This window comes from Neopelma chrysocephalum, unplaced genomic scaffold (genome assembly GCF_003984885.1).
Source record: "Neopelma chrysocephalum unplaced genomic scaffold, ASM398488v2 Primary Assembly neopelma1_177, whole genome shotgun sequence".
Classification (NCBI taxonomy): domain Eukaryota; kingdom Metazoa; phylum Chordata; class Aves; order Passeriformes; family Pipridae; genus Neopelma; species Neopelma chrysocephalum.
Window position 1 is genome coordinate 254,277 of NW_020897839.1, and position 27,961 is coordinate 282,237.

At 42.0% G+C, this 27,961-nt stretch overlaps 1 long non-coding RNA gene across 6 annotated transcripts in view; it reads left to right on the forward strand.

Annotated features, from left to right (window-relative positions):
* The first annotated feature begins 346 nt into the window (after nt 1-346).
* The window catches only part of LOC113976641, a 93,674-nt gene continuing 66,059 nt past the window's right edge, over nt 347-27,961 (forward strand). The window contains exons 1-4 of one of the 6 annotated variants that reach the window (XR_003537133.1): nt 347-449; nt 1,029-1,153; nt 6,008-6,113; nt 21,810-21,870. This is a non-coding gene — a long non-coding RNA (uncharacterized LOC113976641). Of the gene's footprint in view, nt 450-1,014; nt 1,154-2,555; nt 2,672-6,007; nt 6,114-6,449; nt 6,535-9,335; nt 9,444-21,809; nt 21,871-27,961 lie in introns of those variants that run through there. The other 5 variants (XR_003537135.1, XR_003537137.1, XR_003537134.1 and 2 more) reach the window with 5 other exon arrangements.

Consider the following 27,961-nt stretch of genomic DNA (forward strand, 5'->3'; position numbering starts at 1 on the left):
AGAAAAACACCTCATGAATTATCCAGAGCATGGAGTAGAAGGCAACTCTAAATTTTCTGAAATAGGAGAAGTTTCTAAACCAACTTGGAGTGAATTTGAGGCACCTTTTGAGAAGGAAGTGAGAGAAGCATTAAACATTAAATGGGAAGTGCAGGTAAGAAAAAATAATAGCTATTTCAAGTTGTCTCATGGTGCAAAATTGAGTCTTATAATGAAATATTCAGAGCACATTCAAGAGCTGTGGCTCAGATCAGACGCAGTCCTGAGTCTCTCGCTCCCTTTGCTGTTAACAATTAACAGGGTCCAGAGACCCAATTAATAAAGAATAACTCTCAAAAAGAAGAAGGATTTTTGCTGCTGACTGCAGAGGGATGAACATTTGCTATCTAGTTCAATATATCCCAGTTCAGGCAACAGAAAAAATTTGACAACCATCATGGAAATATTGTGTAAGTATTAAAATTGATAAAATAGAAAATGGACATCACTGATTCCTCAGGTTTGACTCGTGTCTTTCATCCTTTCAGTTCAAAGTCATGATTATTTGCACATTTGTTATTAAAAGAGAACTCGGTATTCTTTTTTAAATGTAGTGAAGTTGGTGAATTGAATTTTTTCTCTTTCAATTATATAGGTTTGGATATGAAAATGCCTTTAAAGTATGCTGTTAATCTGTTACAGGCAAAATAATGGGTAATTGGAGCTGAATGTCTTTCTTATGTGGCTGCATCTAACCATCAAACAAATCTCTCTGTTAATTGTTAAATCCTAATGACTTCAAAAGACACTTCTCAGGTGGCTGTAGGAGCTCTGATCCCCTGATGTGCTCTGGGCACAGAGACTGCACTGAACTGCCTTGTCATTAGTCTTGTCAGCTCTGCTCCTGCTTTTATTCCCACAAGTTAATGAAAGACATTATATGTTTTGAGAAAGTAACCTTTTCAAAAGTCATTTTACAGGCAAGGTTTTAGAAGACTCAGTTGTTTTGTAATAATAATGATTTTTCACTATTAGTTCCTTGGTTGTAGGAGTTGTTTCCTGGCAAAGCTCAAGTAGCAGAGGAAGGGAGTGGAAATGTGATGGCACCTGATTTCTACATTTTCTCACTTTTAGGAGAGACAGACTGAGGCAAAATCCTGAACAGTTTGGTCAGGTAAAGCACCAGCTGAGCAAAGAGAGAGTGTTTGGTCCAGCAGAGTTCACCAAGATACCACACAAATAATAATAATAATGAATAATAATAAATAAATACGAGAAGTAATGTTTTGAAGCATCATAACACAGCACTGTTCTGAGCAAACAGCAGGCTGAGAGTGCTCATGTTATCTATCAGTAGTAAGCATTAAATTCCCATTTACTGTGGTAGAAGTACAGACATTTAGAGGCAAAAATGAGAAAGACAGTTCATAAAACTTCAGCTTCATCGGGTTCACAGCTCCAGAACAAGGGGAGGGGGCAGTGGTGCTGTGACACAGGGTGGGCAGAGAAGTGACATGGTGACTAAATAAGCTCTGGGGGAAGGAGAAATGACAGGATGTTAAAGGGACCCTGTTTAGATACAATTCAATACACGATACAATATTCTCCAAGATTTTTCTCTCAGACATAGACAGGGTGTGTTTGTTTCATGACAGATTTTAATCAGATTTTCCAAGACCATTTGCCTTAAAATTTAACTAGTGTTGCCTGAGTTCATTTGACTAAAACCCTTTTAAGACCTGTCATCATGTCATATAAAGTGTGTTGATTTTTATTTTCCTGGGGTGTTACTTAAAAAGTAAAAGTGACTGTGTTTTCATACAGAATATTGGAAAACAAAGGGATTCTGTCATTTGGAGAATATCAGTCTCTTGTCTACATGAAGGGCATTAGAGATCATAGCAAAGTGAACACTTAAAAGATCATCAGGTTGACACTGTCAAGAGAATGATTTTAAATTTTTGCTTGAACTTGTCTCCTCAAGGATCTCTTTCTGCCTGCACCTCTCATTTTGTTTGTGAAACCTACAGTTCTGGTGCTTCACTTGTACTGAAAACTGTAAAAATGCAACAACAAAGAAAAACAGCAAAGCAACAGCATTGAAAGAGAGCACAAAAGAGCTGCTCTCCTGTTCCCTGGGCCCTCTGCTTAAGAGTTTTATTCACTTAAAACATTTTCTAGATTCTGAAGCTCTTGATTAAAGTCAATTGGAACAAAGATAAGCTCTTAAAAGCACTAATTTTTAACTTAGAAAACCTGAGTAAGTCTAAATATGAAATTCTCTGTTGCTCTGTATTCACAGCTGTGGTGTTTATTTGGAGAACATTTTAAGGTTTCCTGGTGCACACCTCTGCCCTGGATGGTGTGTTTTGGAGGCATTCATTAGTTCTGCTCCCCTGACCTCCTGTCAGTCTCCTGGGATTTTAGAAAGTCTCCTTCAGATCACAAGACAGGTGTTTCTTTGCCCTTGCCTGTCTCTGGCCATACCAGCACACGTGGAGTCCTTGCCTGACCTCCTGTACCCGACTGTCAGCTGAACTGACACTCCTGTCTAATTAATCCCCTCTCATTCTCAGCCTGGGGTCATGCAGATGAAATGTAGGAACAGAACCAGCACAAGTGGTGCTGTGATGGATTTGTGCAAACAAACAAGCTCTGAGTTGAGAGGGTAAGAAAGGAGGAGGCCCAGCAGTAGAAGGGATTGTTTGAAGCTGACACAGATTTAACTTGCCACCATTAGAACAGATTTTTAGGGGATGTACCCAGTGTTCATAGCCTTTTGCAGATTAAAATAGACCTCTCAGTGTCTTAACTACTTCATGTGTCAAACCTAATTTGTTTTTCAAACTGAAGGCATCCTCCACATACTCCTTTTGCTCCCACTTTGAAGGTTATTAAAAGTCTTCTAATCCAGTAATTCCCAACTCTCTGTGTTCTTGCAAGAACGGAGTTCTCACTGCATATCTTAGAGATAACCCTACGCCTTGTCTCTCACACCTCTCTTCTCCAGGCAACCTCTTTTTCTTGTGCTGTTTTGTGAGAATTCTGATATAACAGCAGTTATGTGTTTGCCTCGAGATGAGAACTCACTCCTTCAGCTGATAGTTTCTAGTCTGCCCTTGGGCTGCTGATACAGTCCTGTTGTATAATACAGAGACACTCACACACACCTACGGGGGAGCAAACAGGCTCTGCAGCACTTGAAAGCCTTTCCAAACTCCTGAAAATGAATATTTAGTTCCCGGGGCCTTAGACCCTCTCTTCCATCCATGAGAAAATCATACATGCACCAGGGCAAATGAAGAGCTGTTTCCAAAATCATTCCTGTGCTGTGCTGGTTTGAAAAGGGTTGTTGTTTCCCTCAGGCAATTGTAATCTCAAGTGTCGAATCTCTGCTTCAGTGCTGGTGATGATTTCAGGGGTGATGACTTCAGAAGTGCCATAAGACTTTTGATGTTTTAATTCTTGGCAAAGCATTGCTGTGCCACCAATGCAGATGTGTTGACACTTGAGACTACCAACTGCATGGATTAAAACTCTTCCAGGATCTGGATTTCCTAACAGACCCATGCACACAACACAAACAGCAACTCTGCATTGCCATACTAAAGTACACAGCTGCTGGACTTCTAGTGTTTTATACTTATATTCATATATGCATATCAAAATAAATAACAATTGTGTATGTGATGACATAAAAATTCACTCCTGAACAAAAGAGCTCAGCTGTTTAAAGCACAGGCATCTCCCAGAGATGCCTAAAGGAACTGAAATAGCTCTTAAGAGCTGTTAAGAAATGAAACTTTCACACCAGTGCCAAAAAGCCAAACCATGATACAGGCACACATAAAAATGTACCTTCGGATGATAGTCAATTCACAGTCCTAACAAATTAGTTTCAAAGGTTGTCTGTTTGGTTTTAATAGTGAGTATTGAGGTTCCTGTTCTGCCCTGCTCTGCAATATTTTCATTGATAAAATACAGGACACAGGAAGGAATTGATCACTGAGGGTGTTGTTGGACAAAGGAAGACGTTGAATGTAAAAGGACTAATGGGGCAGTGTGGAGTATAAAACAGAAGTCCTGAGGAGCAGTCAGCATTTCAGAGGATTAGGTCTCTGCTAATCTGATTAACAGGTTGGAAGTCATTTCAGAAAACCGCAGTTTCTTTAGACTGAAAAATCAGGGTCACTAAGTTGCTTTGTTTCTATTCCCATGATTGTACTGCTCTGTTCAAAGGACTGACCTTTGTAGAAAACAGCCCATTAATTGTGTTATGATAGCTGGAAGAGGAGACTATTTACTCAAAACCTTAAAATAATGAGGAAAGCGAGTATCTCAAAATACAAAATAAAATAAAAAAATCTATATGACCTCCATTCACTAAGAGGCAGCACAGAACCAGGAAACAAAGGCACAGAATGGGCTCCCAGAGCTTAAAAAACACCCACAAAGTGCTCTGGAGGAACAGGAAGAGACAGAAAGACCTCCAGATGGGAGAATGCAGGTCCAAAAGTGTAACAGCAGCAAAGAAATAGCTCAACAATGAGAACAACAGCACCAAGAAGTTCCATGTATGAAACAATCTGAAGTGCTCTGGAGTGCAGCTGTAGCTGAACACTGGTGTGATGCTTTTTGTGCTTTTAAGAAGAACAAACCACACTCTGATACTGCACTTTGCTTTCCCTTGTCTCAGTAAAGACTCTGAACATGTTGACATAATCATAAATAAAGTGGTGAAGTGAAATAAGTCACAGATTTAAAGGCCCAAGAATGCTCAGGTAGAGATTTGTCCCTGCTAAACTGCACATCCCCCCCTCCCTGTATAACCAACAGAGGGACAGGCAATTCCAGAAGGGAATTCTGATCTGCATCAACCTCTGAAGTTTCCTGCATCTCCTCACTTGCTGTCTATGGAGGGGAAGGTCACTAAGCTATTAACTTTGGGCTTCAGCTCTCTTTGGGCAAACATAAGGCCTATGAAGGTACAAAGCTTGATAATTATAGCACAGGCAAATGTGATTTAGTTCAAATGTGTAATTTACAGATTGCAATGCTGTGTGAGATCACCTCATTAATTCCAGTGATAGACTAAAGTCTGAACACCTTGCACTGGAGAATAATTCGTTTAATGTCAAAAGTAATTGTCCTGTAAATGCCCACCAGAGTTATTTTTTTATGAAGAATCCCACCTTAAATGCATGTGCTGCAATTTTGTGGTCTGGTTAAGGGCATGTCCTGCAGTCAAAGGGGTTTATTCAGGAAAACACTCTGGGATTTGCCAAAGTGTGGGTGGAGGAGTGGCCTGGCAGAGGTTACAGCTGAAAGGAGCTCCACCGAGATACAGCTTCTGATGATGCAAAAGACATTCTGCCAGTCCCACAAAATCACTGTTCTGGGGCAGATTTCTCTTCCTTTGCAAAGTTGAGAGTTCCAAGTCCTTTCTGGCTCAGCTGTCTTTGCTGGTTCTGGCTAAAGGCAGATGTGAATGGGCAGTGGGCTCAGCAGAAGCATCTGTGTGAGTGTTAATGACTCAAATTGCTTGGTGACCTTATTAAAGTTTACAAAAACAAAGGTTTACCTTATTAAAGTAAACAAACAAATGATATCTTTTGTTTGTTTATTTAAAAATGAATTGAACTTTCATTGACTTGATAAAAGCAGGAAATATGTCATAGATTTTCCTACTTTTACTTGTCACTTGAAGGTGTGTTGGCCAGTAATACTCTAAGCAACACAATCCTCTCTCTTTAGTGCTGTCTTTGCTTTCAGACCCCAAAACTATTGTTCATGGTGCTAAATGTGATGTTTTAGTGTATATTTACAGTTCTTATTCAGGTATCTTAGGGGAATATTTAAGTAATCAAGATCCAGTCCAGTGTTTGATGTTGGAGGGGAATATGGCTGAGTCTGTCCTGTCTGGAGTTTCTTAAAATCTGGGTTTCCTTTTCCCATATGATACATTTCAAAAATAAACTTAAAACCAAATAGAGTAGTGATGTACACAACCTCTCTCGTGTCCTTCCAGTGTGATACAATACTTCTACCACAAAAAATTCCAGGGATATACAGTTTCCTATTTTCCTTTTCCAGTGTTTTTGGACCACTGTGATATGTCAGCTGTGTTCAAAGCTGTAAGTATAACATTTACTACCTCTAGTGAATAAAGTATATGTGGAAAATTATGAACATAATAATGGTAAGAGGAAAGTGCAGTAGGAAGGTAAATTACTTTTTGTCATTCAGATCTTACAGAAAGAATTTTGAGAAGGCACTTTTCTTCTTGTATTACAAGAAAAATTTAAAACATAGGTGCTTTTAGAAATGAGATAGCAGAGGGAATGAACTTGGTGAGAACAACTGAGAACATCAGTGTCGCTGATTCTTGTCACAGAGTTACTTTTAAATTTGGGCAAAATTCAGGAGAATTAAACACTTTGCTTTTATTTGTGTCTCTTTAATGTTGACAGTGGGATATAATGGACTGTGTTACCTCAGTGGTGCAATCCTGTGTCTCGTGGAAGAGGAGCTTAACCTGGAGAGAAAATTGGGAGGGTGGCAAGAGGCCCAAAGGAGTGAGGCCACGGTCACACTCTGGAATGGATCTGCCCCTCCAGCACGTGCAGTGGGTGGGGAAGGCAGGTGGAAACAGGCCATGGCTAAAAGGAAATTAATTTTCCCCAACCTACCTATGTTTAAGCCAAAGAAAATGTCTCTTTTTTGCTTTGTGTGAAATGGGTTTTTATGCTGGGGTTTGCTTTGCCACAAGGATGGTCTTTGGCTGATCCTGCTGATTTTTTCCTGCTCAGAGGAGCTGGAAGATTGAATGCACTTCCTCAGTATTCAGACATGGCAAGCCCTGGTAATTAGCTGTCCCAGAGCTAGATTATTAGTAAGCTATAAAATTTCTCTGATTTCCATCAACAAATACAGTTTCCAGTCATTACGGTCTGCAAGAATAGCATCAATTTATTTGAGATTTTCCTCTCCTAAGCATCAATAGGAAGAGTTATTCCCACATGAATTTAGAAGGATGATTAGAAAGAGACTTTTTCAAGATGGCTTTAAAATGAAGCAGCAAGACCTAAGAATGTAAATCATGTTCTATGGGAAGAAAAAAAAAAGTAGATCAGGTTAGGAATGCAAATCATATTCAAGGGAAAAATTCAGATCAATACTAGAATCTGCCTTGTGTGCCTGCAGTAGCATAAAATTATCTGCTGAGCTGCCTGTAGAAATGACATTAAAGGGAAGAAAAAGCTGATAATTTGGCTCCATTAAGGTAAATTGTAACCCAAATTGGGGGTAAAATTGTACGAAAACAGATGCAGAACACTTGTGGAAAATGTCAGGTATGTTCTTATTTCATTGTTGCAGCAAGATGGAACATGAGATATTTGAGAGGTGGGGAAAATAACTTCACTGGGATTGAATTCTTGATTCTCAAATGTTCAATAGGGAACGAGTCAGTGGCCTCATTTTTCCAAGGTGGTGTCTGTCTTTGAAGGAGGCATCCCAAACTTTGGTAAATACATTATGGGGAAATTAAGTTTAGGGAAGGTTTTCATTATGATTCATAACATTACCTGGAATTATTAAGAATTTTGTGGGAGGAACATTTAGAATAATAGATATTAAACCAAACCAACCGACCAAACAATCATTTAGACAAAACCCTTCTTCAGCTTTAGTTTTCTCAACAGAAAGAAGAGTTCACAGACTTCTTCTCAACCTCCAGTTCCTGTAGATCCCACACAGCTCCCCAGATTTCAGAGGGTATTTCTTTGTGTGGGATAGAGCATCCCACAAGTCAGAGCCTTAACCCCCATTTCCTTGATGATCTTGATAATCTCTTTCTTTTTTTTTTTTACATTTGTTGGCAGAACCAGATCCTGAGAATCCCAGTGCAAGATTTTGTGTTTAAATTCCTTGTTTTGACCCTCTCCAGCTGCCTTCACAACCTGATCTCTCTGTACAGGGTCATCTCCCTCATTCTGGAGTCAAATGTGTGATAATACATCCTGATGATGCACAAAATTGATGAAAGTAAGTTAGTGATGTGAAACATTTGCTAAATCAATATTTTCTGAGCATCTTTTGAGTTGGTTTTTTTGTTGTTTTTTTTTTTTTTTTTTTTTTTTTTTTTCAATTTGTGAACAAGCATAAAGATAGGAGTGGCTAAATTTAGCCAGGTTTGAAAGTTGTACAGTTTCAAATGGGAAATGAGATTTCCAACATATTTGTCTAAAATCTATTAGAAATGGTGTTTAAAATTTTCTGTGTGAATGGAGTGGAATAAACAATTTGTTTAGTAACGTACATGAAAAAGAAACTTGTTCTTCATATTAAATGTCCTTTGAGTTGTCCTTGTTTTTAGCATTTTAACAGGGTGACAGCAGCATATTAATGGAAAAAGATAGTCCTGACCTATTCTGTTGAGCTGTAATTGGTTGCCAGACAACTTTCTTCACTAATGACTAGTGAAAAATCATGGTTTCATGACACTATTACACTGGATTAATAAATGTGCAGATCCCGTGTGTCTGAATTAAAAATATGACTTCCAATTTCTCTTTCATGGAAAGTATTCAGATTCCATCGTTTAATAAATCATGTGACAAAACTAAGTAGCAGGAGGTTATTTAGGGTGGTTTGAACATCATGAAAAGAGAGGGATGGCTGAAAATGTCTTTGGTTGAGCAAAAGGCTGTGATTTGCAGTGATTTTCATGCACTATATGTGATGCATGAAGCAGAGAGCCATAATACATGGAAAGGGAAATTCAGAATGTCTGGCACCTCTGCAATTCCACACTGCTGGGAGTGATCACCAAGGCTGAGCCTACAGGTTGGCAGGAGCAGCTATTTAAATCTTCAACTGCAGGCTCAGGATCCAAACTCCATCTCCTAAAAGCTGATTTCATAGCACATTGCTGCTCTTTTTCCTTTTTTGCCTGGAGAATGATGTACTCGGAAATTCCTGACTAGGGCATGGACAGGGCATGGTGGGAAGGTGGGAGGGAAGAGTCTCTTCCCCTTCCCCTTCCTTTTCCCCTTTCCATTTCATTACCAGGACTTTGCTTTTAGAAGACAGAGAGATGCAAATAACATAACTGGGAAAGCAATTTATTCCAAGAGAGCTGAATATAAGCCCAGACTGAGGAAATATGGCACATGTGAGAGACGTGGCCATGTAGGACTAGACTTCACACCTCTCCTTGGAGAATCCTCAAGATTGCCTCAAACAAACCTGCTTTAATTTCTCTGTATTGAAAATGAAGGCTTGAAATGGATGTCTGGATAAATGAACCTAGGGAGAGCTGAGAGGTGATTTTGTTTAAATTCTTTTGATTGCAGCAGAAATCAAATTTATTTTGCTGGAGGGTGACTTCCCAAGCAAAGCACATTAAATCACTCTGCTTCCAAGGGAGGGTGAAGCAGCAGATATATATCCATGCTGGAGAGGTGAGATGGCTGTTACATGTTCATTACACATATTTATGTCTCAGCTGCAAACTGAAAAGTATTCATGAATTTTATATATTTTAAAAGTGTTTCCAGGTATGCCCTCAGCTTTTCAGTGAAGTCTGAGCTTGTACAAACTGCTGAGTCCCTCTCTGTCTGCTACACTGTTTAATTTTTCACCCTTTGGGAAGTTGTGGGAGTTTCACTGCGAGACAGGAGTAGAGATGGCAAAATGCAACCAAGCATGTGAAAAGGTACATATTCAGTGCTAATAGCACAAACAGGGCCTGTCAGGTCTCTGCAGCACGAGCTGGGAAGTGTCTGATATGGTTTTGTGTACTCTGAGAACATCTTTGTAAGTTCACATTCCATATAAATGTTGCAGGATTTACTGGCTTATGTTGTTTTCACAGAATCCCAGAATGAGCTGGGCTGGAAGGGACACACAAGGATCATCCAGTCCAACCCCTGGCCCTGCACAGGCCCATCCCCAGGAGTCACCCCCTGTGCCCCAGAGGATCATCCAAACCCTCCTGGAGCTCTGGCAGCCTTGGGGCTGTGCCCACTGCCCTGAGGAGCCTGGGCAGTGCCCAACCAGCCTCTGGGGGAAGAACCTTTGCCTGAGATCCAACCTGAGCCTGCCCTGACACAGCTCCAGCCATTCCCTGGCTGCTGTCCCTGGTCCCCCCAGAGCAGAGCTCAGTCCCTGCCCCTCCTCTGCCCCTGCCCAGGCAGTTTTGTCCCATGTCTGTGGGGCTCCAGCAGACCTTTCACAAGGACCCACAGGATCCCATTTTGACAAGGGTTTTACTTTAGGAGAGCAGTTCTGGCACAGACAGGATGGGAACCACCTTGTTGGGGTCAAACTGGCCTTAGATCTCCTGCCTTGGGCAGGGCTGTTGTTTGAACCCAGGTCTCAGACACATGTCCACAAATGCAAACACCCACTTGGGATGTGAATGGGCTGGGAACGTGGGGCTGGACATTCCTGGCTGCACCTTCTGCCATCCAGCCCAAATGTCCACAATACAATTCCATTACTGCTGGCACAGTGAGAGCAAGGTGCTTAAGCTTCTGTCTCACCAAAAGAGCAGGCTGTGATACCAAATTTCTGACTAAGGATTATACTTTGCTCCACAAGGAAAATATTAGTGTAGAAACCTAAAAGGAACTGATTCTTTCCAAATCCAGAGAAGGAACCCTGAGATCTTTTTGTTATGCATTTACTGCAGTAACCACATTTAGAGAAAAAGAGGAGCAGCACACCTTGAGAGTAAATATAGCAGAAACAAAGGCTTGTTTCAGCTTATTAACAGTCTTGAATGTTCAAGAGGTTTTAATCCCTAATTAGCAATAAGAGCTTACACATTTCTAGCATATTGCACATTCTCTTCAGGTAAATGGAAATTTTTTTCTGCTTTTGAGAGACACAAGAGGTTTTAGTAGAACAACAGAACAATTTAAAATAAGCTCAAAATTCAGATTCCTGAAGACCAAAATTTGGTTCTTTCATAGAGATTCCTTTAAGATGCAATGAAGTTTATGTGACTTATAAACCATACCCAGATCACTGAATTAGGGTTATTTTGTGCAGAAAACTGTAATTAATTTCAGTCTTAGGCTGCTTCCTGTTGACTCCACAGAGATGGGAGTGGTACCTACACACTCCCATTGTTGATTGTGCTGTTTCTTGATGGTAAAACTGACCCCTCTGTGCCCACTCTGAACTGTTTCTTTTCATGTGCAATTACTTGTAGATACCTCTCAAAGAGTTCCTACTATTTGTATGACCTTATACCACCATGCCCATGCTGATCAGCAGGGTATGAAATGACTTCATGTCCTTTCCCAGCACCCTCAAATCTGTCAGAGATAATCTGGAATTCTGTTTGGCTTTTCTAGACTACAGCAAGGAAAGAAATAACAAAAACATCTCCAATGGTGATAGAAAAAATGTTGGAAGATCCCAATCAAATGAATGGTGGAGCATCTGCAGCCATGTAGCCCCTACCTTCTGTCACAGGAAGGAAGACTTGGGTTTAAAAAAAGTCTGTGATGCTTCTGAAATGTGTAATTTTTTCCATGTTCTTCTCTCAGTCCACAGTAAGTCAGGTGTTCTTCAGTGAAGTGTTGGACTGGGGTCTATTGGGCTTAGATAAAGAAGAGGAGACTGGAACCCAAGGTCTTTGGAACCTTTTTGTGTAATTTTCTGTCTATATTCAGAGGAGGAAGATTAAACTGTGCGAGCGCGGGCGAATCCCACGGTACGAGCCTTGGGTTATGTGAAATCAAGGAGTCCCCTTCCTGCAGCACGAGCTCTGTGTAATGTATTTACAGATGAGGTGTTGCTTTGAAGTGGGGATCTTGTCTTTGATCAAAAGCATACAGCTTCCCTCATGTCTCTCAGAGACAGACAGGAGTTAGAGCACACTGGTGTGGGTTTTTTTAATGTTTTGGACAGCAAAAATGACATTTACATGAAACAGTAATGCTGGGAATGTATGAGATAAGACAATTTCAGCTATGAGCTGAGAGAAAGTCTCACAAGCAGACTTGAAATCAAGCAGAAGTAACAGTGTGTCATATTCACTCTGCCTCCCTTACCTGCTGTTAATTAAAGGACTGATGAAGGAGGTCTGTCAACATTCCTATGATGAAAATGAAAACGTGTTTAAAATCTTCCTGATGAAAGTACAGTTAATCAGAAGAAAGGTTTTGATTAAATGCTCTTAATTCCGAATGCTTGTTTAGGAAGTGTAAATGTGCTGCAGTAGAGCTTTCTAACCCGGGAAGGGAAGGATATAGAGACTAACAATGCAGTATTTTTTGGGTTCCTAAGGAGGGTAGAGAAGGCACAACACAATTAAAAGGAAAACCACCGGAGCACTGCCTGGCTTAGCCTGTGAAGCCACTGAGGGCACTGCCTTTATCAGGGCTCTGCACTCAGATCAATGATATTGTCTTTCTGCTGGTTTTGTATTGACTGGCCATGGATTGTTCTGTGATTTTTTAAATGTACAAATGAATGTGTCTGTCCTGGGGGGAAGAAAGGGAATCTGGAAGAATGATATGCTGTGCACACACAGCAGGGAAGCACCACTGAGACACGTCTGTCCATTTTTGCTCCAGAAGGGGTTTGTAGCTTATTGCAGAGCATGTGGTAGACTTGAATATTGTGGATGGGCCAGGCATTGCTGCTGCCCTTTATGGACACACAAGGAGGGTTATCCTGGCTCACAGTGGGAATGAGGAGCTCTCCTTTTATTTTTGTGGCATATTTATTTATGTACCAGGGACAGTTTTTGAAATTACTCTTTGAGGCACCCAAAGCTCCTTTACTGAGATGGCAGAGCTGGCAAATATGTACCACAACACCAGAGAATGCTCAGAGCCATCAGGGTTTGGACACCTGTATTATGGCAACTGCCTTCCCCCTTCATGGAAATGGGAACATGAGTCTTGGTCCTTGTCCCAACCAGTTTTAGGGTTGGTTTGCCCAGATCTGGGGTTCCCATGTGAACTTTCGTCCTGTCCACATTCTAACCTGGACAGAAAAAGGGACAAAGAATCATTACCTGTTCACATTTCTGTAGATTTAATGCTTTTTAACAAGGAGAAAATAAAACCATTTCTTTTAAACATAACTTCTAATGATTTAGAATTATTAAACACTGAAACCAAAATGGTAGAAGTATGATGCTTACCCAGTTACATGGCTGCCTGTTGAAAAAGGGCAAACTAATATGTCATACCAATAGGAAAGTGCAGTCAAATAGGAGAATAAGGTCCAGTTGCTTAAATTACTGGAGAAAAACTGCCTGTGGCCATTCAAAGAGTGCTTGGATCCTGTTCTTCCATTGTGCTGGGCAGGATTCCACAAAGGAGATTTCTGCTGGGGAAGTTCCTTCAGTAAAGCTGGATTATCTTGCCTTCCATAGTAACGACTGAACCTTTGGGTTATATAAAGCCATATACCTGGAATTTCCTGCATTACATAATTCTTACCCTTAAAACAATATAAGATGAAAGAATTTATAGTTAATGAACTTCAGTAAGTAAAGGCACTGTAAATTATTTTGACAGGCAACTTTGGTCGTTCCAATTGTGCAATCTGTGAATAAACCCCTCACCTTTGCACAGTGTGTTATTTTTACAGTATGAAGGGATACATCTGGTCTGTCTTCATTTCCTTCCCAGGATCACATCCCTCTCTTCCCAATGATTCCAGTTTTCACTTTTTGAATTCCTTGTCTCTTTTATAAGAACTTCAGATAAATAATTAAAGAGAAAGTAAGAGGAAGGTTTCTTCCCCCTCTATCTGACAGGGAACACTAACAAGATACTTCTGTGTTTTTACCATTCTTCTCTTCTTCACCTGTCCTTTACATTTTAGAATAAGAACTACCTCTGTATTTTACCTAGCATAAGAGAGTACCAATCTTTGTTAATTTGTAATGATATTATATTTTTATGTAGTTTGAATGGGACTTTCATCATCCCGAAATCAGAGCTAAATGGGAAGAAGTAACATTGTTCACAAATATAAGTGGAAATAAATTACAAAGAGAAAGTAATCTCTATGTTATTGTTTATCTTTTTGCAAATAATCAAATAACCAATTGTTTTTCTGTCCTACACCACAGTCTTCCTTTGACGGAAAGAGGGAATGAAATGAGGTATCAATAATGTCGAAACTCAAATTGCAATTAAAAAGCCAGGGAGTGGAAGGTCTCAGAAATGCCAGAGTACTGCTGGACCTTCAGTTTGCACTTCACTCCCAGAGCACACAAACTTTCCCTCCAGAGCTGTGACCACCTCTACAACTTTGTCATGACAGTTCACAGTGAAGAGAAATAGCTTTTGATATTTTCCTTTTCCACATCAATCCTCTGTCTTTGCTTTTCTTCAAATGCTGATTCCTTTCTGCTCCTGGTGCTCTGAGAAGTGCAGAAATGTGAGATGCAAAAAGAAAACCTTGGAAATATTTTAACAAAGCTGCTTTGGTGACTCACAAACTCCTGTCTCAATGTATGGGAACATACAGAGTGACAATCCTGTCTCTGCATTATTAATAATGCTATCAACTGAATAGAATAATGCTCTATAGCTTTACAACCTTCTTCCAAAATTAATCCTGCATTCTAGAAAATGAAAATCAGCTTAAGTTTGTACCAGTTCAGTGGAGTCACATGTGCCAAATTATTTCCTATTTGCACCAGTGTAATTCCTCATGTAAATCATAATGAAATTTATCCCTCAACCTCCTTTTGGTCTTAAAACGAAAATCATCATAACTGCAGAATGGTGGGTGTGTATGTCCATCCATCTCTGGATAATATTTAAAAAAACCCCAACCAAATACTTCATAGAATCATAGAAAGGTTTGGGCTGGAAGAGACCTTAAAGCTCATCCAGTCCCACCCCCTGCCATGGGCAGAGACACCTTCCACTAGCCCAGGTTGCTCCAAGCCCCGTCCAACCTGGCCTTGGTTCTTTTACTTGAAATGCTAATTTAACCCCTTGTTTGACATTAGTGCAGAGTCCTGTAAGTGTTTAAAGAATGTACATCCCCAGGCCATCCGTGCATCTCCCATGAGGATGTTGTTGCTGTTCTGTTTGCCATGGTTGAAGTGTGATAAACTGTGTCATTTCTAAAATGTGAAGGGTTTTGGAAAAGCCACACAATGCACTGAGGTAAAAGGATTAGCTTGCTTTTGTGTAATTTCTAGCAAGAGCATTGTTACAAGATGCATGTGGAGAGAGCTGGTGACCTATGCACACCTTGAAAATTAGTACAAGGCAAATTAGCAGAGTCACAGAATTCGCCAAGGGCGTTCTGTTTGAAGTGTGCAGAGAATTAATGAAAGGTGTAGGTGCTGGATGAATAACACGTGGAGTCAGTCAGAGTTTTCAGTTACAAACCCAGCTGTCACAGGCAGACTCTGCTCATGTCTAAAGACACTCATAAAATTAATGGGTTTATAAAATAAACAAAGCTTACTTGCTCTATTTGATTTTTATTTCAGCATCCTGAAGGGTTAAGAAGAACCAGTTCTGGACCTGGAGCATTTCCCTTCCCTGCTTGGCTGTGCCTCCAGCCAACACTGATGGGTTACAAAGCACTGCCATATGAATAACACAGATGCTCCCATTTCTGAGGAACAAGGAGTATTCTATGGCCAATTCTTGGGATGCTGATTTTTAAAAAGATCAAACATGGAAATGGCGGGGGAGAAAAATCAAAGATGTCTTTCCTTTTTAATGTTGGCTCTTGGATGGAGAAACCATCCAGAATTAGATTTCAGAAGCATGATCCCTTTTCTTTGCAGAATGAAACCCTATAGACTCATGATAGCAGGGGAGAAGCTGCTCTCCTGGTGCCTGCTCTGTTATAGAAAGTGCTCAGGCAGCTGATTAATCTATGGGACTTGGTAATCATTTGACTCTGGATATTTTGTTCAAATGGGTTTTTTTCAGTGATTCATGAAGCCCTTATCAGAATTCAAACAGCACTTCACGAATCAACCAGGAGCTTAAAAAAAAATAAAAAATTAGGAGTAATGAGCTCATTTCCATAGAAATGGAACCGGGCTCACTGGTGGGTCAAACTGTTTTCTGCTCTTCCTCTTTCCAGTATTTCCCTCAATTCTTCTCCATTTATTTCGTGCATCATTATCTTCCATTTTCTGTATATCTAAACCTTGCCATTTGGATTTTTGTTCTTTAGCCAGCAACTGCCACTTCAAGGTACCTCAAAATAGTGTTAAAAAATTGTCATCTGTATTTCACTTGAGAAAGTTTAAATTTCATTGTCATACTGAAACCCATTAGTCAGGACAGCTTCCTCAATATATTACAGATCATAATTTGAAGTAGCATTGGGCAAAAATTTATAGTGCACCAACGTCTCCATTCCTGCTGGACTAGTAATGTGCTTTAATGATATTGCATTTGTATTCTTCCAGTTTTCTTTCATGAGACATCAAAGAAGAAGCAGGATGTGTCTTTCATATTCCAGACATACCACAATACTTTTCTGTTTTCCGTTCCTGCTCACCAAGATGAAAGCTAAGGTCTTGTGAGCAAAACCTGAGCCATCTGAAAAGAAATGGCATCCCTTTGAGGCTCTCAATTTGCTGGAAGGAGGGAATTGCTTACAGTTTCATCCATGGCAGCATAAGGCTTGTTTTGGCAGGTTCCAGAGAAGGAACATTGCAGTCGTGTCCAACAGGGCACACGATGGTGCTGGAGATGCTCAGATGGTTTCGTGGATTCTCATCCAGGAGATGAAGAAGGAGCAAGAAAGAACATTTTATGGCTTAAAATCACACACAGAGAGTTCCTACTGAAAGCTGTGCACACTGGGAAGGAAAACCAGAAAAGACTAATAAGCAGCAGAGGGAACTGGCCTTTGAATGGACTGGGTTTGGTTGTGTGTGTGTGATGGAGCTGTGAGCCATAAATGTTGGTGTTAATGCCATCTCCAGACACATGTACTTCAATGGCACTGTATGTACAAATGCCTAACTTTCACATATGTAATTACAGAGAAGCTTCTCAGTAGCTCTACTTCTACAATACCTGGGATTCTGGAAAACAAGGGAGTTTGAATGGGAAAATAATATTATTGAAATTCCTTATGTGAAGGAGAAAAACCTCCCGAGGAAGCATGGCACTGGACAGGCATGGCTTCTTCCTGGGTTGTATCAGGTGAGTCTGCACCCAGAGCTGAAGATGAAAGAGAGGTCCTGCATCCACCAGAGTTGTACCTCTCCAAGGATGAAAACTGCTGGGTGTCCTTGGTGAGTAAGAGGGAAGTGAACTCTGTCTCTGCTGAAACTCAAACTCAGGTCTGGTCTCACATGCCAGAATAAATGGCTTCAAAGGGGAAAATAAAAACTTTCTACCAAAGATGGTGGGAGTGTGCCCAGAAATTGCCACAGGGCAGAGACATGCCATGGGTTGGGACAGGAGAGTAAAGCACACAAGGTTCATTGTCATATAGCACACACGGTTCATCTCCTTTTTGGGAGACATAGTATTTTCCTAGTGAATATTACAAGTGGCTTCATAGTGTAAGGCAGCACTGCTTCCCTTCAGGAGAGAGAAAGGATCTCAGAGTCTTTCTTCCTATTTTCACCCTAGAGAAGTGTACATCCAAGGAAAATTTGGTCTACTGGCTCCTGTATCACATTTTCTATGAGAGCAACACTACTGGGACCAATAACATGCATATTTTAATACCAGGCAAAAGTGCAAATGGCTTTAAAACACTATTAGACAAAAGCATAGAGCATAAGGTTATTAGTGGCTATTAGATACAATGGACAGGGTAAACCAATAGTTTAATTCTCCCCAACTATGATTGCTTCAAGGGCCTTCTCTGGAGCTCCATGAGCCCTATTTCTTGTCCTCTTTCCTGGCATTATCTGTGCTGCTGGAGAAAGGAGCTCAGCCAGACACTGCTGGGGCAGCAGCCCTTTGGCATGGAGGAGGAGGGGTACACCAAACCCCCTTCCCTTCCTTACCATGTCCTGGAATGTGGCCCAGCTGGGATTCCAAACTCCCCAGGAAATGTAGCATTATTTCAGTATTTGATTTGTGTCAGAGGGCATAACAAAACCAGCTGCTAACATGGATTTCCAGGCTTTTGTAATGAAGGCAGGTAAATATTTGCCAGGAAAGAATGAGGAATCCCACAACATAAATTAGAGGGCACACTCTCACCTATTATTTCTAGAAGAGACAACTCTCCTCTCTTCCTCATGAAAGTGGCATTGTTTTGTGAGCAGTGGCACTGAAATCCGTGGTGGTGCCTGTGTGATGGATTGGAAATGAACACAGGCAACAGAGAGAGGGAAATGTGCTGCAGAATACAGAGATCTTGAGGACTGCTTTGTTTCCTGCTCTCTTTAATCTTTTATCATCCAAGTAGAGATGATAGCAAAGAACATCTACTAGTCTTTTGGGGAGGAAGATTTTTACTTTGTCTTTTAGAAAGTACAGTGGAGACCATACAGGATCGAAGCTGATGGGACAGTGTCAACATAACCAAGCCAAATGTTTTGTTTTATTCTTGTTTCTTCCTCTTGAGGGAAATTCTGTAGGGACAAGATTAATTATACAGACCTGCTATAATTCCTGCAGGCTCCTCCCTGCTACAAATCATCCTGGGCTTTATAAAGGAAATTGGGAACTCTCTTGTTAAAACTTTCCCGTTTTCTGGTTAATTGTCAGCTGATTTTTGTGACACTGCTCTGTAATGCCATCCTTCTGTGGAGGGATTTTTGAGGATGCCTTACTGAGCACAGATGAAGGAAAGTTTCCTTAGCAACAAGAATAACACAGAATACTGAAAAACTCTCTCATGACTCTGCTTGTTTCTATACAAGGAAAAAAAAGCCCTTTTTTTCTACTTTTTTTTTGGGGGGGTACAATATAAAGACTCAGACGCACAACCTGACATTTCCTGCATACTTTCCTTTTTTCAAGCAAATGAAGTTAAAAAAACCTCAGGCATCCTTCAAGTAATTCTCTTTGTATGGCCAATTCCTTCATTAATTAATTTTCCAAAGCCTATTAGCATACAGCAAAAAACTCTATGATTTATCCTGACTTGTATCCAAGGAGACATGTATACTTAATGACTGAGATAATACTTTGCACCTCTGTAGCACTTCTGTAGCCATACTTTACCGGCCTGGAGGGCTTTCAGGCCAGCTTTTAAATGCATTTAGACATCTACAGATATGCAGAGAAGTGCCTGGAGAGTTTTCAGAAAGTGATTTCAATAATCCATCAGTTACCTGCTCGCTCCCTTGTGAGACAGAAAAATAACAATTCCAGTGGTGCAGAAGAGTAGGAACGAACACAATAAAGCTGTGAAACAGTTAAGAGACAATCCAACCTCAGGATTCCTACCACTCTGCTGTAATGACTGACTGATGTTCTCTGATGGGCAGGACTGGGTAATTAATGCAGTTTAGGTAAAAAAAGAGCAGTTTGTTCCAAGCCTACACCTGAGCCGTGGGACATCCCCCGACTTTGTCCTGCAGAGGTGGCTCCCCTTGAAGCTGCTCTCTGGCTCAGTCCCCCGTCACCCACCATGAACTCCTCCCCCAGCCCTCCACTCTCATGGCCAGGGACAAACACTGAACCACCACAAGCCTTGGGGGACAATAAATCTCTTTGCTGGCTAGCTCCTTCCATATCTGACTCCAGCTCCACCTTTAAATATAGTATTTGGAGGGTTAGGTTTCACTTTTCCAGGCAGATATGACTGCCCTCTATAAATAACAACCTTAGCCTTTGATTTGCTAAGACTAAGCATGCCAAAGGTTTGATTTTCTACAATAGCTCCTCCATCATTCCAGTATTCCTTGTCTCTGCTTATTTTAGTTTGAATTTGTCTTTCTAGAACGTGGGGTTAAAGTGCATTAGAACTCCAGTACCAAAAACAAAAAAATGGTTTTAGGTGCTCAATAAATAACTTTTACCTCCTTCTCAAATGGGATTTACACAGAAATTTCTACATCTCTAATACCAGAACTCTTGGAAAGAAATGAATAGTTTTCTTTATTCTATCCCTTGAAAAGGAGTTTTGGTCTCAAAATCTTGTTGGTTAAGTTTTTTCCTATTTCTGCTTTTTGCTAGTGTAGGCAATGATACATTAAGGGAAGAAAGTAGATTATGAAGACAAAACCAACGGAATGTTAAATAATACTTGCAAAGCAGTATTGCTGGCTGAGGGTGTGAATTCAGAGATGCTATTCTGAGAGTACTATAATTTCATTGATTCTCTCAACTGGGAAATCACAGTTAAAAATTTCCTGCCAAAGCTCAAAATATCTATTAGATAAAATATCTACTACTGCAATGAAATCGGGCATATTGGTCGAGAAATATAAACAGAGAAGAAAAATACTTTTTTTTGGTGTGAAATCTTTATATCGCATATTTTGATGCCAGTTTATATTTCCAAAAGGCAATATTTAAAACACTTAGAACAAGTGAGTGTACCTAATTACAACTTCTTATACATTTATTTGTACTTCTCACTTTGCAGTAATAAAATGGCATAACAGGAACATCATTATGGCCAGAAGAGATTTAATTGTAATGCAAGTTTAATTGCTGTGAAGGACTTACAACCATATTATTAACAACACAATGCATTTGATATTTTTACATATTTGCCGGGTGCAACACTGAGATATATTTGCCAGTAACTGACAAATGATGGGTCAGAGACTAGAACAAGTGTTGTATCTCATGGGTGGGTGATGAGCACTGAGATCCAGAAACCACTGCAACGGAGTGTTTTACATCGAATCTCTCATGACAAGATGACATTTTCCACCTGTTAAAAAACCCTGACAGAGCACTGCACACCTGCTCAATCTCAGATAAAGAACAAAAGAATGAAGCACTGTGGAGAGGATTTCACCTCCTGGGGCTGGGGTTTTTGTCTTGATGCTGTGTGTGGCAGTGCTTGGCAGCTCGTGCCCGTGGCATTTCTGGTGGGTGTTACAGGGAGGGACACACGTCTGGAGAGTGGCTGTACCCTGAGAAACAAGGCCTGGGCACATAATGGAGCTCCATTGATCCGGGAAGTGAAAAACCCAGGAGAACTTGGCCTGCCGGTGGTTTCTGGACTTGCAGCAAGTCCCTGTTCTTGGAAGGCAGCCAGGCAGGAGCTGTGGGGGCACGTGCAGGGCAGGGAGAGCAAAGCACCTCTGTGGGCTGCAGGCCCAGGGGTGCTGTTCCTGCTGCACAGCAAACTCTGCCACTGCTCAAACATTTCTCTCCAAATTTCTCAAGTGGAAAAGCAGGAGTTCTACGCAGCCCAAAATCTCCCCAGGAGATCTCCTGAGAAGTGCAGCCCTGAGGGGAAGCTGAAGTTACAGGAACAGCGCAGGGAGCTCTGGGAATGAAATACAACACAGACACATCAGTGCTGAAGCAGCTCTGTGGAAAATTCATGGATGAAATTCCTTGGGAATTTCCTTCTCATGTAAGTCAAAAGTTAATCACAGATTAAAACCCCATAAGCTCACCCGGCTCCGTAGCTCACCTATAGCTATCAATGATTCCACAGCACATGCAGGACTTTGCAGAGGCTCAGCGGATTTTCCACCTCTTTTAATCTGTTTATTGCGTGTCTCACAATGCTGTCACTAACTTGGGAAAGTCACTGCTAGTTTGTGATTACCTAATGGCCAAGTTTATTTGCTTCAGATGTGCTGAGCCCCTGTTAGAGCTGTGGGAAGTGCCTGTGTGACAGCTTTTGTGGGCAGGATGGTATTGGGACTTCACTTTTGTCCCTGCTGCAACAATATAGCGACTATATCTTCTCCATAGATGCAGGTTTTGGACAAGGAGGGAGTGTTTACTGGCTGCCAGCAATGCTGGTGAGAATCTGCTTCCTGTAAGTAACCAAACACACATATTAAACTCTTATTTGACTGGTGTGCTAAAGGGAGGAATGTGTTAGCTGGAGCCTGCCTTTCACTCACAGTGACTTCACTGGCAGCCAATTTGTGTGAAATTGAGGCTGATGGCCAATAATTTGGCCAAAATAAAATTCAACCTCCCCCAGATGTTGCAGAATCCCAAAGTTTTATCTTTGTTTACATCTGTAATGGAAGCAGCATCAAGGAAGGTTCCCTGTCCCACCATCCAGGAGCCCCTCTGCCAGTGCCACTGGCACAGCCTGAGCTGGGACAAGGCTCCTCCACAGCTGCTCCCCCCACACTCAGTCACACCAGGTTTCCTCTCTGGCTCAGCCCACATTTCCCAGAGCAGAGGCTCAGACATCCAGATCCTTAAAATAGTTTTGTCATAGTGCAACACAATAGAGGAAAGATCTGAATCCATCAGAGAGTGTCCAAAGGAGGGACACGGAGATGGGGAAGAGCCTTGATTTGAAGCCATGTGAGGACACTGAGGGCACTTGGTGTGTTCAGCTGGAACAGAGGAGACTGAGGGGAGACCTCCCTGCAGTTCCAATGCCTGGGCAGGGGCAGAGGAGGGGCAGGGACTGAGCTCTGCTCTGGGGGGACCAGGGACAGCAGCCAGGGAATGGCTGGAGCTGTGTCAGGGCAGGCTCAGGTTGGATCTCAGGCAAAGGTTCTTCCCCCAGAGGCTGGTTGGGCACTGCCCAGGCTCCCCAGGGCAGTGGGCACAGCCCCAAGGCTGCCAGAGCTCCAGGAGGGTTTGGCTGATCCTCTGGGGCACAGGGGGTGACTCTTGGGGCTGGGCCTGTGCAGGGCCAAGAGCTGGACTGGATGATCCTTGTGTGTCCCTTCCAACTCAGCACATTCTGTGACTCTGTGAACAACAAAATCACAAGCTGCCCTGGTGCCCCTGGCTGGACTCCACTTGGGCCACAGTTGCTGTGGGTGTGACAGTCATTCCAAAACTGTGGCATTTTGTATTAAACACCCCATTTTGTTCAGCCTGGAATCTTTCTTCTGTGTTTGCTTCCCTGTGGTGAGGAATCTGGGCTGGGCTCCCCCAGCCCCCCAGGCTGTGCTCACAGGGCCCCTCACAGCTGAGCAGGGCTGGGGGCTGATGCTGCTTCCTGGCATCTGAGGTCATTCCTGGTGATTCCTGGCACTTGTGGTCATTTCTGGCGATTCCCAACACCTGTGGCAACCCCAAGTGAATGTCCAGGAGCCTTATCCCATTCCTCCTGGTGGGGTTGTGTGGTCCCAGTCCTGCACCATCAGCCTCAGCACTGAGGTGGCTCCAGGGCTCTACAGGCACTAAAAATGGTCTCTTTATTTTCTTGTTTGGAATTGTTTCACCCCTTCAGTGTCCCCCTGGCACTGGTGGGCTCTGGGTTCTCACAGGGGAGTCGCAGCCACCGCCGTGGTGGGAGGGAGGTGCCCGTGGAGCCGCGATCCCTCGAGGGCATCCCAGGGCATGCTGGGCTTTCTCTCTGTTTTATGGTGTTTACTGTGCTGTGTCAAACCACCAGCAAGGCACCAGAGACCAGAAACTGGTTTTCCCTCTCTCTGGAGTGATGGGATGGCGAGGTGTACATGGGACAATAGGACAGACCCCACCATGCTGCTGCTGCAGCTCCTTCTCTGTGCTGGCCCCTTCTGTCCTTGTGTCACCATCTGGTGTTATTTATTACTTACGCTGACAGTGGCAGTGAAAACAATATCTAAAACAATATCTTTTAACTTTTTTTTTAGGTTGGAATGTAGCATCTAACTCGGTTTATCATGCACAGAAATGTATTACCACATCCTGTGCTCTCAAATCTCCTGTAGTGCTTTCAGATCCGATAGCCAGGAGAGGCAAATCAGCAACAAGGAATATATACTCCTGTCAGTGTATTTCCAATAACATTTAATTTAAGTTTGTGTGACATACAAACAAAACTCTTTAAAGAGAGGAAAACAGACACAATATAGCAATTGAAACAAAAGCTCCTTCTCTGTTTGTGTGTTCCAGAGGAGAATGAAGGGGAGGTTCCCAGAGTCAGCAGGGAGCCTCAAACAGTTGTTTCCATGAACCTGAGCTGAAAACTGCTGGTGGCTGCTGCCCATTAGTGATCAGAGATCTCTCTGGTTTATAGACTTGTCTCGGTGAATTTTGCATTAGTTTGACCTGGAATAGAAAAAGAAATCCAGGTAACTGTTACACAGTAGGATGCCTTAGAAAGCATGCCCTTTCCCAAGTGCAATTCTCACCACTGGAATGTTTTAAGTTGTTACCAGAATTTTGAAATAATTAGATTTAAGCTAAACGTCCTTTAGAACAGTCTCTGTATATGGGTTATACTCCTGGTGTGGCTCTGATGATGAAGTTCTTTGATGGTCGAGTCTGCAGGATTATTTTCCCTCCTACAGATCTGTCACTACATATTTGGAGTTTAAGGTGCAACAGAAGGTGTGGCAGGACAGATGCTTCAATTCTTTCCAGCTAAAGCAGGAAGCACTGGTGGATTCTTTGATCCTTGGCTTGGGTGGCGTGCTTTACCCTCCTACTGTGGATTTTAGAGTTTACAGGGTGGTTTTTTTCCATTTAAAGTACTAACTTCTTTCTTCTAGAACACTTTAAAATACTTACTCATGGCTCCTGTTTTAACAGAAATTAAGTTGTGATTCTGAGTGGAAAAGGATCAGAAACTGCCCTGTCCTCCTGTTCCAAAGGTGATGGTAAGACCTGCAGCAGGTGGTTGGCCCAGGGGAAGGGGATGCAGCAGAAAGTGCAAGGAAGGGGCAAGAAGGCTGAATGAACAAAGGGTCCCAGCCCGTCAGGGAGGGGAATGCAGAGCTTGGGGGGACAGTTCTTGCTCTATGAATGGTTTCTGGCTGGTCCTTGATCCTGGACTTTGACTTGCCAGCAGAAGAGTTGAAACTATTCAGTCAGGCTCAAAGTCTCACAGGTGAGAAAGGGGAAGCATCAGGATCACTTTTGCCTTTTGTTAGAAACCCCAAATCCTAGCCATGGACCACCTTGCTGCTTTTCATCACTGGTTTAAAAAAATGTACAGCCTCCTATTTCAGAAGCAATTATCTGCAGGTGTAAACTCATTTACAGTGAAGAAGTGGTAATCCTACTAGTGACCTTCTAGTCTCTGCCATTATTTTTCTGAAAAACAAGAGCAGCACTGTCCTGCCAGTCCCTCTGGCATCTTGAAGTTTCAGTCCTATCCCTTTTTAACCTTCCTTTTCTCTAGTGGGTGCAGTGAGGTTTTCATCCTGATTTGAGTTTGTGCTGAGTGGGGTTCAATAAGGCTCATTTTCCTTCAGAGCTTACAAAACACTTTTTTTCAATAGTATTAATTATTGTTAACAGGTTTCTCAAAGATTCAACTTCCATAAGCTATTTTAAAACATTATTATGCTATTAACTGATTGTGAGATTGTTTTCAAAGCACAAACTGCATATTTTTGTGGTGATTCAGGTTCCCAGAATGAATGAGCACTTTGATTTATTGCTGTGCTTCTCAAACACATTTAAAGAAGACAGTGCATGTCATTCTGTCAGCTGCTGGTCTGAGCTGTTGTTTGTTTTGTTGAACTACTCTTCTATTGCATAATTGCATTTGCCAGGTGGAAGTGAGAGCTGTCTTTTTGAAATCACAATTAATGGTGTCTTGGGAATTTACTCCAACTAAATACTGCTCCAGTTTATTCATCTCTCTGCACCCAGTAGATATCAGTCAACTCATCCAGCAGCTTTCAAGGTTAACAGTCTGCATGCCCAAGGATAGATGGCCTACTTAGTTATTAAAAAAAAGAGATTACTTTCAGTGAGTGACAATAGATTCAGTGATGCTGGGGCTTCTGAAGGAAAAAATAATATTTTAATCAGTGAAAACAGGAGGTAGTTTATACACTGTTTAAAACCTAGAGCTACATACAGAAAACTATGACTGGGAAACATTTTCTTCTAAGTCCTATTAGGATGTAAATGTGATTTAAATTAAATCAAGGAAAGTGACCAACAATTATAAAATCCCATTTCTGAAAAATGGAATTTCGGATTTGTCCTATTTCTCTATCAGACCTTTCTGCTATCTCTGTAATAAAAGGTGAAAAGGTGACTCACACTATTTAAAAAGGAGGTTATCGCAGATTGGAGCTGGAGCTGTAATTGGGTCTCCTGCTGATGCAAGTGAAGAAAAAACAATTAGTGGAACACTCTAAGAAAAAAGAGCTAATCTCAAAAAGTCGTTGAAAAATAGCAAGTTCTTTCCATTGACATCCTGACACAGATAATGACAATCAAGGCTCTCCTGCAGAAGTTTCCAGGCTGGGCCAATGGGTTGATGTGAGTGATTCCCTGCTACAACAAGCTTTTTTTTTGTGTGAGTGTTCATTGTACACCCATGGCATTCCAAGAGTTTGTGGGTTTTATTCACTATATTTGCCAATTAAGAATATTGTAATTTTGAGGTTTGATCTGTTTTATCCCTTTCCTTCTCCAGTAAGGGGTAGAGTTCCTGAGTACAAACTCCTTGACTGCCCACACACAGTTGAGATAACTGCTGTCAATTCACTGAGCAGCGTCCTGGGCACTCGGTACCTGTCCCCTGGTGTCCCCTGTCCCCTGGTGTCCCCTGTCCCCTGGTGTCAACCAGGCTGATGAGCACAGGGTTTGGAACCAGAGGATCTCAGACATGATCTGTATGCTCTGAAATTCTCTTTCCTCTAAAGGTAGAACACATTTCAGTGCCACTCAGGCTCTGCTAGAGAAATAGGAGGAACGTAACTATAACGGGTTCCATCCAGCTCACTTCAGTTGAAATTCAGCTCTGGTAGCTCTGTGGTGACCTGGAGCAGGTGGTTTGGGTGTTCCACAGGCCCTGAATCAGCTGTCCCACCCTCAGCACGTGAGGTGGTGTGTGATGAGCTGAGCTGCCACTGTCCATTGTATTGCAGAGCAGACAAGAGCACCCAGACCTGCTGCAGTTCTGAGAAAAACCTGCACTCTCTGAGGGGAGAACAACTCTCCTCACTGGATTTATCCTTAATAATTGGTCTTATATCACTTAGTTTTTGCTAAGCCTTTGCAAGGCCTGCCCTATCAATATTGGATAGAAAATGTTCTTTCCTGAAGTGTCATGTGAGTAACAAAGGTCGGGTAGAGTGGCAGTCTTAAAATCCATGTTTTTATTTGACCTCTCTATGCTTAACAAGTGTATAATTGCCTTCCCACCCACCCCATCCCTGAGCCAATGGAAGGATGATGAGCTGGATCTGTGACACCAATGTGGCTCAAATCACCTTTCCTACTTCAAACTCACTCTTGTGAAGTGCTCCAGCTGTGAGTCTTGTCACTCTTGGGGCTGCCACGTCCTTTCCTTGTTGTTGTTTGCAGGTTGTGGCTGGGCAGGGGGAATCCTCAGCATTTCCAGCTTCTTTCTGACTTAGAATAAAATTGTTTTTGAAGTATGACCTTTGCTGGAGTATGGAAGTAGTTGAAACTTTAATACTGAATTAGTGCCTGTAGAGTTGTCAGTGTCAGGGCTGTTTGGCAAAGCCCTGCAAGGCATTTCTGTCTCCTGTCGAGACTCTGCAACTGCTGCATTTGACAGACACCGTGACAGCTCCTGCACTCAGGGATGAGGTCATCCTCCCCTTGGATCAGACAGCACATCCTCATGAACCCTGTGAATCCTGTGTTGGAAGGAGAGCACCTTGGCACGGGGGGAATCAGCAAAGCTGCAGCTCTGGGATGTGCTGCAGGGAGCTCAGAACTGCCCTTTCTGCACCAGCTTCTCCGAACCAAAGCTTTCTGTAAGGGACAGATAAGCCCAGAATTTATAGAGCATGTGTATGTAATGAAGGAAACAGAAATCTTTGTGTTCCTCGGTGCAAACTTCCATTGCAATCACAGTTGGAATGGGGCAGGGGCAGCCTGGCAGGATATTGCAAATATTCGGGTGTTTTTTCAGCCCTGCATGTGTCAGAAAGGGCTGAGCAACTGTTGATCCCCACACTGGTATATCTTAGACAGTGCTTTAGTTAGGTGAGTTCTCTGCCTTGGAGCTG